This window comes from Rhincodon typus, chromosome 21 (genome assembly GCF_021869965.1).
Source record: "Rhincodon typus isolate 14 chromosome 21, sRhiTyp1.1, whole genome shotgun sequence".
Taxonomy (NCBI): Eukaryota; Metazoa; Chordata; class Chondrichthyes; order Orectolobiformes; family Rhincodontidae; genus Rhincodon; species Rhincodon typus.
Window position 1 is genome coordinate 16,067,234 of NC_063352.1, and position 13,735 is coordinate 16,080,968.

The following is a 13,735-nucleotide window of genomic DNA, read 5'->3' on the forward strand; positions in this document are numbered from 1 at the left end:
CTGGCTCCATCCCCCCCTCTTCGACCTGTTTGTTTCCTCTCCACCTATCTTCTCCTCTATCCATCTTCTATCCGCCTCCCACTCTCTCCCTATTTATTTCAGAACCCCCTTCCCCTCCCCCATTTCTGATGAAGGGTCTAGGCCCGAAACCTTTCTGCTCCTATGATGCTGCTTGGCCTGCTGTGTTCATCTTGTTGTCTCGGATTCTCCAGCATCTGCAGTTCCTACTATCTCTGGTTTGTCTGTGTGTCTGTTTGCTCCTTGTGCCAATGTTCTATTGATCAAGTTATTGTTCTGTCTCTCACTCATACTGCCAACCATTGGAATATTGGAAAGATTTATAGATTAATAATGTGAATGACCTTCCATAGCTACCAAGTCCTGAGGTGAGGCATGAACTTAGCTCTTTAGGCTCACAGATAGGGACACAGCTACCTCACCATAAGATAGCTCCAAGCCACAAAGCCAAACAGAACCATGTTACACTACACCACTATTGAGGCATGCCTACAAATGCTCATTAACTCCTTTTGTAAGATCTGATTCCAATCCCAACCTATCACTTACAGCCTCTTGAAATGTGGCCAATGACTACTACACTGATGTAACCCTTATACCTCATGTTGAGTGACTGTTGTTACATCTCACTGGTTTGAGTTGGGTGATGCCATTGCTCATGGAATGATCCACATAGAACATATGGCCTAATGTTTATGAAGTAACTCAAAAACCCCTGGACATTGCTTGATAAATATGCAAACAAAAACACTTCTAAAAGGTGATGGCAAATTCAGTATCCTTACTTGGTCTACTGCATGTTGTGTAGCTGTTTTAAGGTAGGGTGGCACGTTATATGTAATTGCAGAATAATGAGCGACTTCGGCCCTGTATATATTGCTGCCCAGACTAATACAATTGGCATTTATTGGAAAATACAAATGTTTGATATGAGCACCAGAGGTACACTTTCTTATGGTGTATTTTTAATGTTGGTTTCTATTTCAACTGCAAGTAACCACCTTTGCTAAGCCCCACAAAATTCTTGATTTATTATCTACCCAGGTTTGCATATTGGACAGTTTGCAAGGAATTTCTTTTTTTAAACAAAATAGCCTTGTAAAATACTATAAAAGAGTTTACAGTAAATTGATTCATATGTAAGGAACCCCACAAATTTTTACCTTGTATCAAATACTCTTTAGATTTCTCATATAGAATGGTATACTCTAAGAAATCATTAAAATATACCTTTATCTTAAACATATAAATACATTATTAAGATATTATTGCACATTATACTACAATGTTATTACACGAACATTAGGACCAATGAGATCTTAATATTGGTCTTATTTAACATTATATTACTATTACGTTAAACCCATGTCTGTCTAACCAATCCTAGAGTATAAAAATAATCATGCAATGGCATTTTATTCTGTCACCAAACACAGTAAAGCACAAAGCATGTTATCACCAGGAAGCTTCATGCATCAACAAAAGCAATTTACATTTATGTTGCATTTCTAATACAATTAAACATTCTATACTACTTAACAGCAACTTTGTCAGACAAAACTTTGTGTTGAGCCGCCAAGGAAACATATTGAGGCAGGTGATCAAAGTGGTAGGTTTTAAATAGCGTCTCAAAATAGGAGAGAAATGTGTAGAGGTTTAGGGATGGAATACCCTAAGATTTAGGTTTCGTCAGTTTTAGAGAATGGTTTGTGTGTTGGTGTTTGCCCGTTGCACTAATGTTTTAAATATTGTATCAATCTAGTATGCGTATATGCATGGAAAAACTCAGCTGGTCTGGTAGCATCTGTGGAGAGAAAGCAGAGTTAATGTTTCGGGACCAACATTTTGGCTGCCAGATCTGCTGAGTTTTTCCAGCAATTTCTGTTTTTGTTTCTGATATCCAGCATCTGCAGTTCTTTCGGGTTTTTTTGTATGTATATATACATGCTCAATTTGTGATTAAGAGCAGCTAAGGAATGATTAGGCCATAGTTAAGAATCATTTTTCACCTGAGAAGGGATGGTCTGTGGAAGGGAAATGTAGTCTGTACTTATGCAGAACATAGTATTGAGAATAAACATACATGGTAGACAGGCTGTCATCCTTTTGCTAGGTGGATGTTTAGGAAATTAATGGCCACTGTACTTCCACCTGAATCTGCTTCACAGATTCCCCTTGGTTTTACATAGATTCAAATTCCTCAGCCACAATAAAGTCTGTCATGATTGGGAAGGTTGATTGCAGGTGTCTCTGTCTCTCTCTATCTATCTCTCTCTCTATCTATTAATACTCCTGGCACATACTAATGGTCTGGTAGATATGGATACTTCCTGTGCTTTAGCAATATAGTGCTTTATGATGGTTTGCAGAGGCCAATAAGACTGCGCTGAATTGATACTGGCGAGTACATAACCTCATCATGGGCTTTATGAGAGCTGATACAATGCATGCTAATTCAGAGACAAAATAGGGGAGAAAGTATACGCTTTGTTGAAGGGATTCTGCATAACAAAATTGACTTCAATTGCTACATCATTTTATTAGTCATCCTCCTATTTTAGAATTGTGTTGATATTCTGGGGAAGCAATACGTTATTTTGTGTGGTTTGGCAGTCAGTCACATACAACAGGTAATCACAAACAGTAACGTGATCATGATCGAATCATATGTTCTATTGATTACAGAAACAACAAGTACTGGAGATATTCAGCAGGTTGGGCAGCATCTGTAGAAAGAGGAACAAAGAGGAAGTTTTAAGCTGATGACTTCTTATGCTCTCATGAATTTGGTTGAGGGATGGGCCAGGAAGGAATGGTGACAGCATTGGAGTAGTGCCGTTAGTAGAGAGGTAGAGTTGTTGTCAACTGACTATGTGCTTTCAGTTGAGGTTGGTTCGGGGACATATGAAAGGAGAACCTTGAAGTTCCTTTGAAGTGAGGAAACTGATTGATTGCCTCTAGGTCCTCACTCTAACAATAAATTGGAGACTTGGTCACACCAGAAATGTTTATGGACAGTGGAAGAGCAGCTTTTTGAGATATATGAATGCAGTACTGGGAATGCAAAGCCACACAATGGCAGAGAATGGGGTGGCCAACAATGTTTAAGACACCTGTAACACTTACATCACCATAAAAATCAAAAAGGAACATGGGAAGTAGGAGCAGGAGTAGGCCATTCAGCCCATTGAGCTTGCTGTGCCATTTAAGTTAACCGTAGCTGATCTCCTACCTCAATGGCATTCTCCCATGTTATCCCCATATTCCCTGATGTCTTTAAATTCCTTTAATATCTAGAAAACCCCATTTCCTAGTTTGATTGTGCTAATGTCAGTGGCTGTTATGAATGTTTGATTGTTAGCCAGTTTGCTGCGCAAATTAGACTTTGATCATTTGGTTGTGCTCTAGTGCTGTTCTTTGGATTTTAGTACAAGCTCAAACCCGACTTCTAAGTAAATGTTAAACTATGTTTGTTATTATACTGTACATGATGGTAAGACTACAGTGCAACGTGCTTCATACTGTGTTCGCGAACATACGAATTAGGACAGGAGTCTGCTGTGCCATTCAACAAGGACATGGTTGATCTGATTATGGCCTCAGCTTCGCATTCTTGCCAACCCCTTGACCTTCTTGTTAGCACAGGTCCAACCTCTATGCAGAATACTAACCCGTGATGTCTGAGGTCACAGTAATATCGTAGCTTGTCTCAGAGGCCCATCTATATAGTTACTAACCCTATCTCTACTACTGATGCAAATTAATGAAGCTGAATTTTGTTCTGAGGAGGACTTCCATTCAATTGCCTCATGCTTTTTCAAATATTTAAGCCAGGCTGTGATCTGCAGAGTAAAATGTTAGCAATACTAATTTCACTAAAGGATTTCTGAATGAGTGGTACAAGTGGGCATTCTATCCCGCCAGTGTGAAAATGCCCTATTTATGCTCACTCTCTGTTTTTCACCAATCCTTTGTCCATGCTGGTATATTACCCCCAATTTTATCAGCTGTTTCCTTGAGTATTACCCTTTTGTGTAATACTTTATTGGATGCCTTTTGAAAACCCAGCTATATTACAACTATGGGTTTCCCCAATACTTACCTTACCAGTTACATCTTTAAAAAACTCCAATAAATTTGTCAAACAGGATTTTCCTTTCGTAAAGCCTTGTTGACGTCTTCTAGTTCATAGAATCCCTACAGCATGGAATCAGGCCATTTGGCCCATTGAGTCACACCATGCCTCCGAAGAGCATCCCACCCAGTTTCACCCCCCCTACCTTACCCCTGAAACCTTGCATTTCCCATGGCTAATAAACCTAACCTGCACATCTTTGGACTGTGGGAGGAAAGTGGAGCACCTGGAGGAAACCCAAACAGACACGGGAGAATGTGCAATCTCCACACAGATAGTCTCCGAGTGTGGAATCAAACCTGCGTTCTTAGCACTGTGAGCCACCATGCCACCCATGATTGTCATTAGCTGTGTCATGGCATGCCATAATAATCTGATGAATGTTTGCCTGATTGAACAACGTTTCCAGTTATTTTCTCTCCTCATTACGTCAGGTTGTGTAAGGAGATGGTGATGTCATGATAATGTCATTAAACTAGTAATCCAGAGGCTCAGGCTAATGTTCTGGGCTCCTGGGTTCAAATCCCATCAAAGCAGCAGATAGAATTTAATTGCAATTATAAATCTAAAATATAAAGTTAATCTCAGTAGTAATGACTATGGTTAGCGTAAAGACTCCTCTGTTTCTTCCAGATATTAACAGGAAAAGTCAGGGTACATAAAAATAAACGATTTCCATTGGTTGGGGATTCTAGAACTCGGAGGCATAGTCTGAGAATTAGGGCCAGACTGTTCAGGAGAGATGTTAGGAAGCAATTTACACACAAAGGACAGTAGATGTTTTGAAGTCTCTTCCACAATTGGATGCTAGATCAGTTGCTAATTTTAAATCTGAGGTAGCTGTATTAGTGTTAATTATTATTAAAGCTTTAAGGGATATGGGCCAAAGGCAGGTATATGGAGTAAGGTCACAGATTGGCCATGATGTCGTTAAATGGCAGACAGGCTTGAGAGGATGAATGGCCTGTTCCTCGGTTTTTAATGAGCTGATGTTCGGTCTTTCTTTTCCGTCTCAGCTGGCTTTTAGGTGGTTATTGATAGAACTTGGCCCTACAATATTTTCTCATTTCAGAACACATGAATGCAAGAAATACGTGACATGGTAGACCATTTAGCCCTTTGACCCTGATGTACATTCAACAAGATTTTTGACCTTAACTCTACCAACCCTCACAATGTCCCATCTTTTATTTGCCTCACAATACAAAAATCTTTCGACTTCTAGTTGTATATACTCAATCGTAGCTCTCTGAGGCGCAGAATTCTAATGATTCACAATTCTTTGACAGTTCTGCTAATCTCACTTGGAATATTGGGATCCATTGCATTTTGTACAAACTCAGTTAATTATTTATTGAAATATGACAGACGTGTTGTCAATTGTGGTGCCCATCTATCCCCGTATAATGGGGAATTACCCACGGCTAGATGAGAACGTAGTTGGTGAACTATGTTACATACCACCCCCAACTGAAAACACACATGTTGGGGGCACACAAAAGTCAGTGTGAAGAGGTTTGTTATGACTGGCATTGGTATATAGGGTTGTAGAAAGCTACAGACAGAGGGAAAGACAAAGGCATTTTAATAATAAGCAAACTATCAAGGAAACGATTTCAGAACTGGTTTTCCAATATAGTAAAGTCTCGCACAGAACTTTGATCTCGCGCAGTAAGCACTTCCCTTTACAAACAAAAATGCTAAAAACACTCAGCATGATGTTGCCTGGGTCTCAGAAGGCTAACTCAATAGATCTGTCAAAAAGAATTGACTGTGCTTTTATCTGCCAGCTTCAACTCAGCAAAGTTCACAATTTCTCTTCAATTACAAACCCTCAATTGATAGGAACATAAAACTTAACAGTAGACTTAGGTTGTTCAGGTTTCAAGCTTGCTCTGCCACATGTTAAGATCTTGGCTGATCTCTATGTGATCTCAGACCCATTTTTCCCCATCTGCACCCAAAAGCCTTGATTCCATTGTCCATCAAATACCTGCCTTGAATAAGCTCAACCACGCAGCTTCCCCAATCTTGCGGGAATAGAATTTCACAGATGAACAACGATCAGAGAAAAGAAAATTCTCCTCATCTCCATTAAAGGGGAGACCTGTTATTCTCCAAACTGTGTGTACTAATCCTAGTCTTCCTCAGACGTCCCTCAGTATTCACCCTGTAAAGTCTTTTCAGGATCTTATATATTTCCACAAGATCAACTCCCATTTTTTCTAAAATCCAATGGGTTTGTGCTCAGCCTGTCCAATCTTTCCCCATAGGAGAACCGCCCTCTTCCCAGGCGTGAGCCCAATGAACTTTCTTTGAACTTATTGAATGCAGTAGTATCCTTAGGTACAGGACGACATGTTGCAAAGAACTGGTGAAGGTGGCTGAATACATGGTGACATGGTCATAATTCCCTGCTACGTTTGACCTCATGCATCACTGTTAATAAGAGCATTGATGTTGGAGTAATCAAACATTTCTCATTCGGTAGACGAAAGTCATCTCTTGCTCGAGGAACACTGCGCAATACAAAGTTGTGAAGGCCAGCAGCATTGATGATATGGTAAAAGAATGTAAAAGAAGTACAGAGATAGAGAGACTGAAGGAGAGAATTCCAGAGTTCAGGGCCTTGCCAGCAGAAGGCATGTCAGTGACAAAAATCCAAGATGCCAAGACGCCAGCATTAGAGTGGTGCACTCATCACTGAGGGTTATAGAGGGAGGAGTGAGATGCTTTTTAACACACCCACCAATGTCCCAAATTGCTGTTAATACACTTACTTCTTGTAATTTGAAGAAAATTGGGATTTTGGTTGGCATGGATTGGTTGGGCTGAAGAGTCTGTTTCAGTGCTGTATGACCCTAAGACTCTATAGCTTATCCAACATTCTTTTGAATGCTTGTGGTGAATCTACTCTCACTGTCTACTTCTTTCAGAGGTCAACGGTTCACCAGAAAAAAAAAACAACTTTCTGGTGTTTAAGCCCTTAATGGACTTGTTCAATTCCATTCGCAATTGCTCTGACTCCATCTGAACTTTTCTTCAGTGTGCAAACATCCAAGGTCCCTGCACATCATGGAATTCCAAAACTGGAAGTTAATGCAGTGTAATGCAGATCAGTGTACATGGAACATCAGAGGGACCTTGCAGTGGCTGTGTAGCTTAGAAGGAACATTGCTCAGATATCACCAAGATCTAAACAGCATTCAAATAGCAAGGAATATTATGTTGCATAAGTGTTAGATAATGATCATCTCCAGCAGAAGAAAGTTGCACCATTTTTTCTTGACATTCAAAGACATTGATACAACTGAATCCCCACCATCAACATCCTGGGGTATGACTGGACCAACCACATATATACTGTGGCTACAAGTGTGTGTCAGATGTTGAAATTCAATATCAACAGACCCAGCTCCTAACACCCGACTGCCTCTTCACCATAGACAAGGCACAAGCGAGGAGTGCGATACAATATTCTTCAATTGCTTGCAAGAATGCAGCTCAAACAACACACAAGAAGCTCAAAGCCATCTAGCACTTAACAATACAAATCATCATCACTCCATCCACCCTCCTTTCAACTTACAATGCAAGATGGCAGCAGATTTTACCATGTAGAAGATGCACTGCATCAGCTTGCTAAGACAGCTTCAACAGCAATTTCCAAATCTTTGATGTCTGCCAACTAGAAAGACAAAGTGAGCAGACACATTGGAGCACCACTACCTGAAAATTCCATTTCAAGTCGCATGCCATTCTAACTTGGAACCATATCACCTGCTGCTTCACTATCACTGTGCCAAATTCTGGATCTTCCTTCCTAACAGCACTGTGACTGCTCCTGCACTGAATGGCCTGCAGGAATTCAGGAATGTGACTCACCACCACCAACAGCAATTAATGATGGGCAATAAATGCTGGCCGAGTCAGCAATGCCCACATTCCATCAATGAATTATAAAAATTCTCTAGGTTTTGACTTATGTCTCTCTTTTTAAAGAATAGTCATCATGGGCGTCTTCTCTCCCAGTCACTGGGAAAAATTCCAGTTTTGAAAGAGCAACTAAATATAGAAGCCCCCAAGAGTGAATACCATCAGGACTAGAAGCTGATCAGCTTTAACAGCTCCAAATCTGGCAAGGTCTATTTCCGCACCTACATTTAAATGTTCAATTTTAGCATCAACATATGCTGCAATATAGGTAGTAGCAAAGGCTGATGCTGAAGCTTGATCTTTCCTTCCGCTAATGTTATATTGCAATGTTCTGCACACATCTAAAAAACCTACAGTATAAACTGGGTTAGGTGGTGCCACCACTCAGGGTGTTAAAGCATCTGCTGACTATCAGGGAGACCAGTTTGGTTAGCTCAGTTGGTTGGACAGCTGGCTTGTAATGTAAAGTGATGCCAACAGCATGTGTTCAATTCCTACACCAGCTGAGGTTACCATGAATGGCTGTCCTTCTCAACCTTGCCCCTCGCCCGAGGGGTGGTGATCCTCAGGTTAAACTGCCAACAATTGTCTCTCTCTCTGTCTCTAATGAGAGAAGAGCCCTATGATCGGGTAAGACTGTAGAAACTTTTCACAGTGCATTATGGCTTTTATATTTGTAGTCTGTGAGAAACAAAGAAAGAACTTGCATTTACGTAGCACCTATCATGACCTGAGAATGCCGCAAAATGCATTACAGCCAAAGAAGCACCACTGATACATGGTCACTGTCGTTACTGTAGGAAAGATGGTGACCGTTTCCACACTGAGCTGCAACATCAATGAACAGGTCACCTGTTTTTAAGCTTTAAATGAGGGTTAAATATCAGACCGCATCCCCAATCATCCATGAGCGCTTTAACAGCCACCTGAGAGGCCAGTCAGAGCCCAGTTTAAGGTGTAATCTGAAGGATGCTATCTTGTTCAAGGACCTGGCATCAGTCTTTCTGATTGAAATACATTGCCCAAGCCCCTGCTGTGTACATTGGCGCAAAACAGTGGATGGACTAAACAGCTGTTATTTTCCCTAAGCTCCAATGATAGTTTTGGGGATTGCTATTGGGAAATGGTGTTGAAGATGAGAGTCAGGTTGGGAGTATGGTCTGCTGCTATTGTCCACAAGGTCAAGCCACATTACTTTCACCATTCTTGCAAGTCTCCTTACAAGATTTGTACAGGTAGTGTGCTGTCTGATGAATATGTTAGCACTTACATTCAGCTACCGCTTGAGATTCAAAGGAAAAATAACTGGATGTCTTTGCTGACATGTCTGAACAATATTACGGTCAGGCACCAGGTTGTTTCTGAGTCTGTTTGCAAGTCAATTTTCATGAAACTCGCAACACAATGCAGGACAATATAAAGCAGCACTTCGTAAGGCAATGTTCAGATGACGGATGTTTAAAATTACACGACTGTATGGGATCACGTTCGTAAGTATGAGCATTCATAAGGTGACATTCATAGATCAGGGACCCCCCCAGTACCTCTGTAGACAAGGAAGTGGGAGATGCCTGACATGGTTCTTTCGGGGAACGCTATGGTGAGATAATAGTAACTAACAATCAACAAGTTTACATCAGCATTGTCGTTTGTAATTTGTGGAAAAATAAATTAAGGATACAATGTAAGAGTTTAGATTGGATTTGATATCATTTTCCATTCTTCTTAATTTTTTTTATTAACATATTTTTCTAATTCACCTATTCAAAGATTCTTTACACCCCTCAGGGCTTGAATCTGGACCTCCCGGTCTAGAGGTAGGGACAAAACCACTGCGCCATCTTGCCTTCTAACCTATTTCACTCTGAAAACCACACTTAATGGCATAATCGTTGCAGGAGATCTTCAAGTTAGATTAGATTTTGCTTGCAAATATTTGCTTAGTCTGGTCCACACCAGATGATACATACAAAGTTATCCAATCATGCATGCATTTAACGCTAATTGCAAACATCAGCAGAGAAAAAGGATCAAGTGGATTTCTTTCTGGTTAGTAGTAACAGGTAATACAGGGCACTCATTGATTAAATAGTTCAAATAGTTTTATAGTAATCAGCGTAAGGTCCGTGGATGACTGTGTTGGGAGTGCCATTAGGTCTGTTACAACTGGATGAGGAGAGGGGATCAGCTCCCTTTTTTTTAACCCCACCTTTGAAATAACGCCACAGAGACCCTTATCCCATCACCAAGTCACCCTTTATTTACATGTGGAGAGTCCTTGACACTGATTCAGCTCCCTCAGAGCCAGCATTTAGAGTAAACAAGAGATTGACACTCTTGTTCTTATCTGTCAGTCAGGGCTCCCTGCTTGGGGCTGTTAATCTGGTTCATTTAGGGAACTCATATTCTATGAGGTCCACTTGGCTGACCTCGTTACAATCACTACTCCCTTGGTCAGCTATAATAAATATTCTTACTTTCTTTCAGTGTGTAGATTTCACACTTCAATGAAAATATAATTTGTTAGTAAATGAAGGAGTCAGTTACCATGGTATTCTTCTCTGAAACATTGAGGAATTCTATTATTTATTAATTCCGCAAAAAAACAATGATATCAAAACACAGTTAATAAGGTTAGAAGGAAAACAGACAGGGAAAATAAAGATTACACAGTTAAAGAGTGCTTAGAGTCCTTGAGTTGTTGGATTTATAACCTAAGACCACAATTTAGTACTTATTTTCCATCAACATCATCCTCTGCATGCAAAGGATGATTTACTGTCATTTCTGTGACCTCTAGCAGGCTGCCACCACCAAACACATGTTCCCCTCCTTTCCCTGTCAGCATTTCCAGGGACCATTCCCTTTGGGACATCCTGTCAACTCTTCCTCCACTTCCAACACCTCCCCACCTCCCCACACCCCACAGCACCTCCCTATGTTAATTTTTTACCCTGCAGATCACAACCTGGCTTAAATATTTGAAAAAGCATGAGGCAATTGAATGGAAGTCCTCCTCAGAACAAAATTCAGCTTCATTAATTTGCATCAATAGTAGAGATAGGGTTTAGTAACTATATAGATGGGCCTCTGAGACAAGCTACGATATTACTGTGACCTCAGACATCACGGGTTAGTATTCTGCATAGAGGTTGGACCTGTGCTAACAAGGAAGTCAAGGGGTTGGCAATAATACGAAGCTGAGGCCACAATCAGATCAACCATGTCCTTGTTGAATGGCAAAACAGACTCCTGTCCTAATTCGTATGTTGGCGTACACAGTATGAAGCACGTTGCACTGTAGTCTTACCATCATGTACAGTATAATAACAAACATAGTTTAACATTTACTTAGAAGTCGGGTTTGAGCTTGTACTAAAATCCAAAGAACAGCACTAGAGCACAACCAAATGATCAAAGTCTAATTTGCGCAGCAAACTGGTTCAAATTCTCGTTGGCACCCCACCTAGCATTTATCTCTCTCTCAGCTTATCATCAACAATCCCCTTGCCTGCCTCTCCTTTTTTCTTTCTCTTTCATCACTGGCATCACGTATTCTATTTACTCCTTCCCCGACCCGACTCCTTTCGTATATACCACGCTCTACCAGTTGCTTTCAGTTCTAACAAAGGGTCACTGGATTTGAAACATTGAATGTTTTTCTCTCTCTACATATGCTGCCAGACCTGCTGAGCTTCTCCAGCACTTTTGTTTTTGCCACAGTTTAGTGGTTGACTTGTATGAGCTGAATCTGAGGTGGAACATGTAGATTTTTGAATTTTTGGAGAATGTGTTTTCACTGTTTCACAACTTGTGTCTTTACTGTGTGCTGTTTTCTGAAATGATGAGAGAAATGGGCAGGGAGAGACAAAGTTCCAGCTCATGTCACAAATTCATTTTTCCTTCTTGCCGTTATGCAGCTTTGAAGCATCTGTTGAAATATAATTCAGTGTGTATTCCAGAGTCTAGCTCCATTGTTGTTCCAAGTAGACTAACAGCAGGTGATTTTTATTTTCACTTCTCAAAATGTCATATTATCATACATATATAAATTAAACAGGATATGCAAATTCCTTGGTGCTTACTCAGTTGCCTGGTTTCAATGTCTTTAAATAAAATGGCAATTTCAGTGTAGACATATTTGTTTCTTCCACATGAGTTTGCCTCAGTGTGACCATTGCAGCCCTTCAAGATCCATGTTTCTTGCTTTTCAATTGTCATTTTAGTCCATGAAACATCTCAGATTATAATAATCAGATAATGGAAGTAAAAATTTGGCAGTCATTATTTGCCATCATCTTGGTTGGCCAAAAGTGCTTTGTCCAGACCTGATGGAATTGCAGTGCAGAATCTGTAACTGCCAAATATGCTACAAAATACTAATGCCTTGCAGTTTCTTTCCTAACTCTTTTTTTATTTGGCATGCGGCTTGTTACTGCATTGGAGTTATTGAGAATAGAAAATATTCTGTGCAGCAAAATATAAGATTGCAACCTGTCTTTCGTATACAAAGGCTATGGTAGTCTTCTCATGATAAGAACCATTCAGTTATCATATCCAATGATCCCATGAAAATGGAAATCAAGTGATTTCTATAATAGAAAGCTGCTGAACTTGTTAATCTGCAGTGTGTATCTGTGCATATGTATATTTGAAAATTGTTTGCAGATATGCATAAAATGAAAGGCTTGCAATTTCTGTCTCTTAGAATAGGGTGAACAGATTTTCAAAAGCTACAATTGAGACCCATTATAACTTATGGGAAGGCAGGTCTCTGTGAGGATTGACGTGTTGGGGTTGCGGGGGGCGGTTGAAGGTAGGAGGTCAGTTGATGAAATCTCTTGGAGTTTGACTAGCCAGGATCAGTGAACCTATTCCGTAGGTCATTTAAAAGCCATCCTCAGCTGTTGGCACCAAAATGGTCAAGATATCTCCCTAAGAGACATCAAGGGTACATTGGGTGGTGGGGGTGGTGGGAGGTTGAGAATGTAAGAAAAATGGAAAATAGACTTGGTACGGTCAGTTTCTGAAGTTATCGAATTCAATACTGAGAACTTGAGGTTATTGAATGTCTGAACGGAAAATGTCATGCTGATACTTGAGGTCACATTGTGCTTTGTTGGAACATTGCAGCAGGCCCAGGACAGAAATATCAGGGTAGGTCAGGGTGATTTCGACAAACAGAGCAGAGTTGTTCTGAAAAGCAGACACCCAGCCTGCATTTGGTCTGTGAAAAACAGACCACACTGTGAGCAGCGAATGCACGAGACTAGATTGAAAGAAGTACAAGTGAAACGCTGCTTCACCTGGAAGGTGTGTTTCCCAGGAAACTGCCATGGGGGAATGAGGAAATGAATTTTGCCCAGATTTGCTGTACCCTGTTTATATTTGATAAAAGGGGGAAAGGTTTAAAAACCAGAACATTTGAATTTCTTTTCTGAGGAAATTGTTGGGACACCAGAACCATTACTAAAAAATCTGAGACTACCTTGGCAAAACAGGCATGAGTAATCACTTGAGTCAAACACCACTGCCATTGTGATATGGCCCTTAATGCTTCTCAGTGTTAAGCCCATGTAATGTATGCCACATGGCTGGATTCTTATTGAGGCGATGTCTTGAGGCTTACTAACCACGCCAACTATT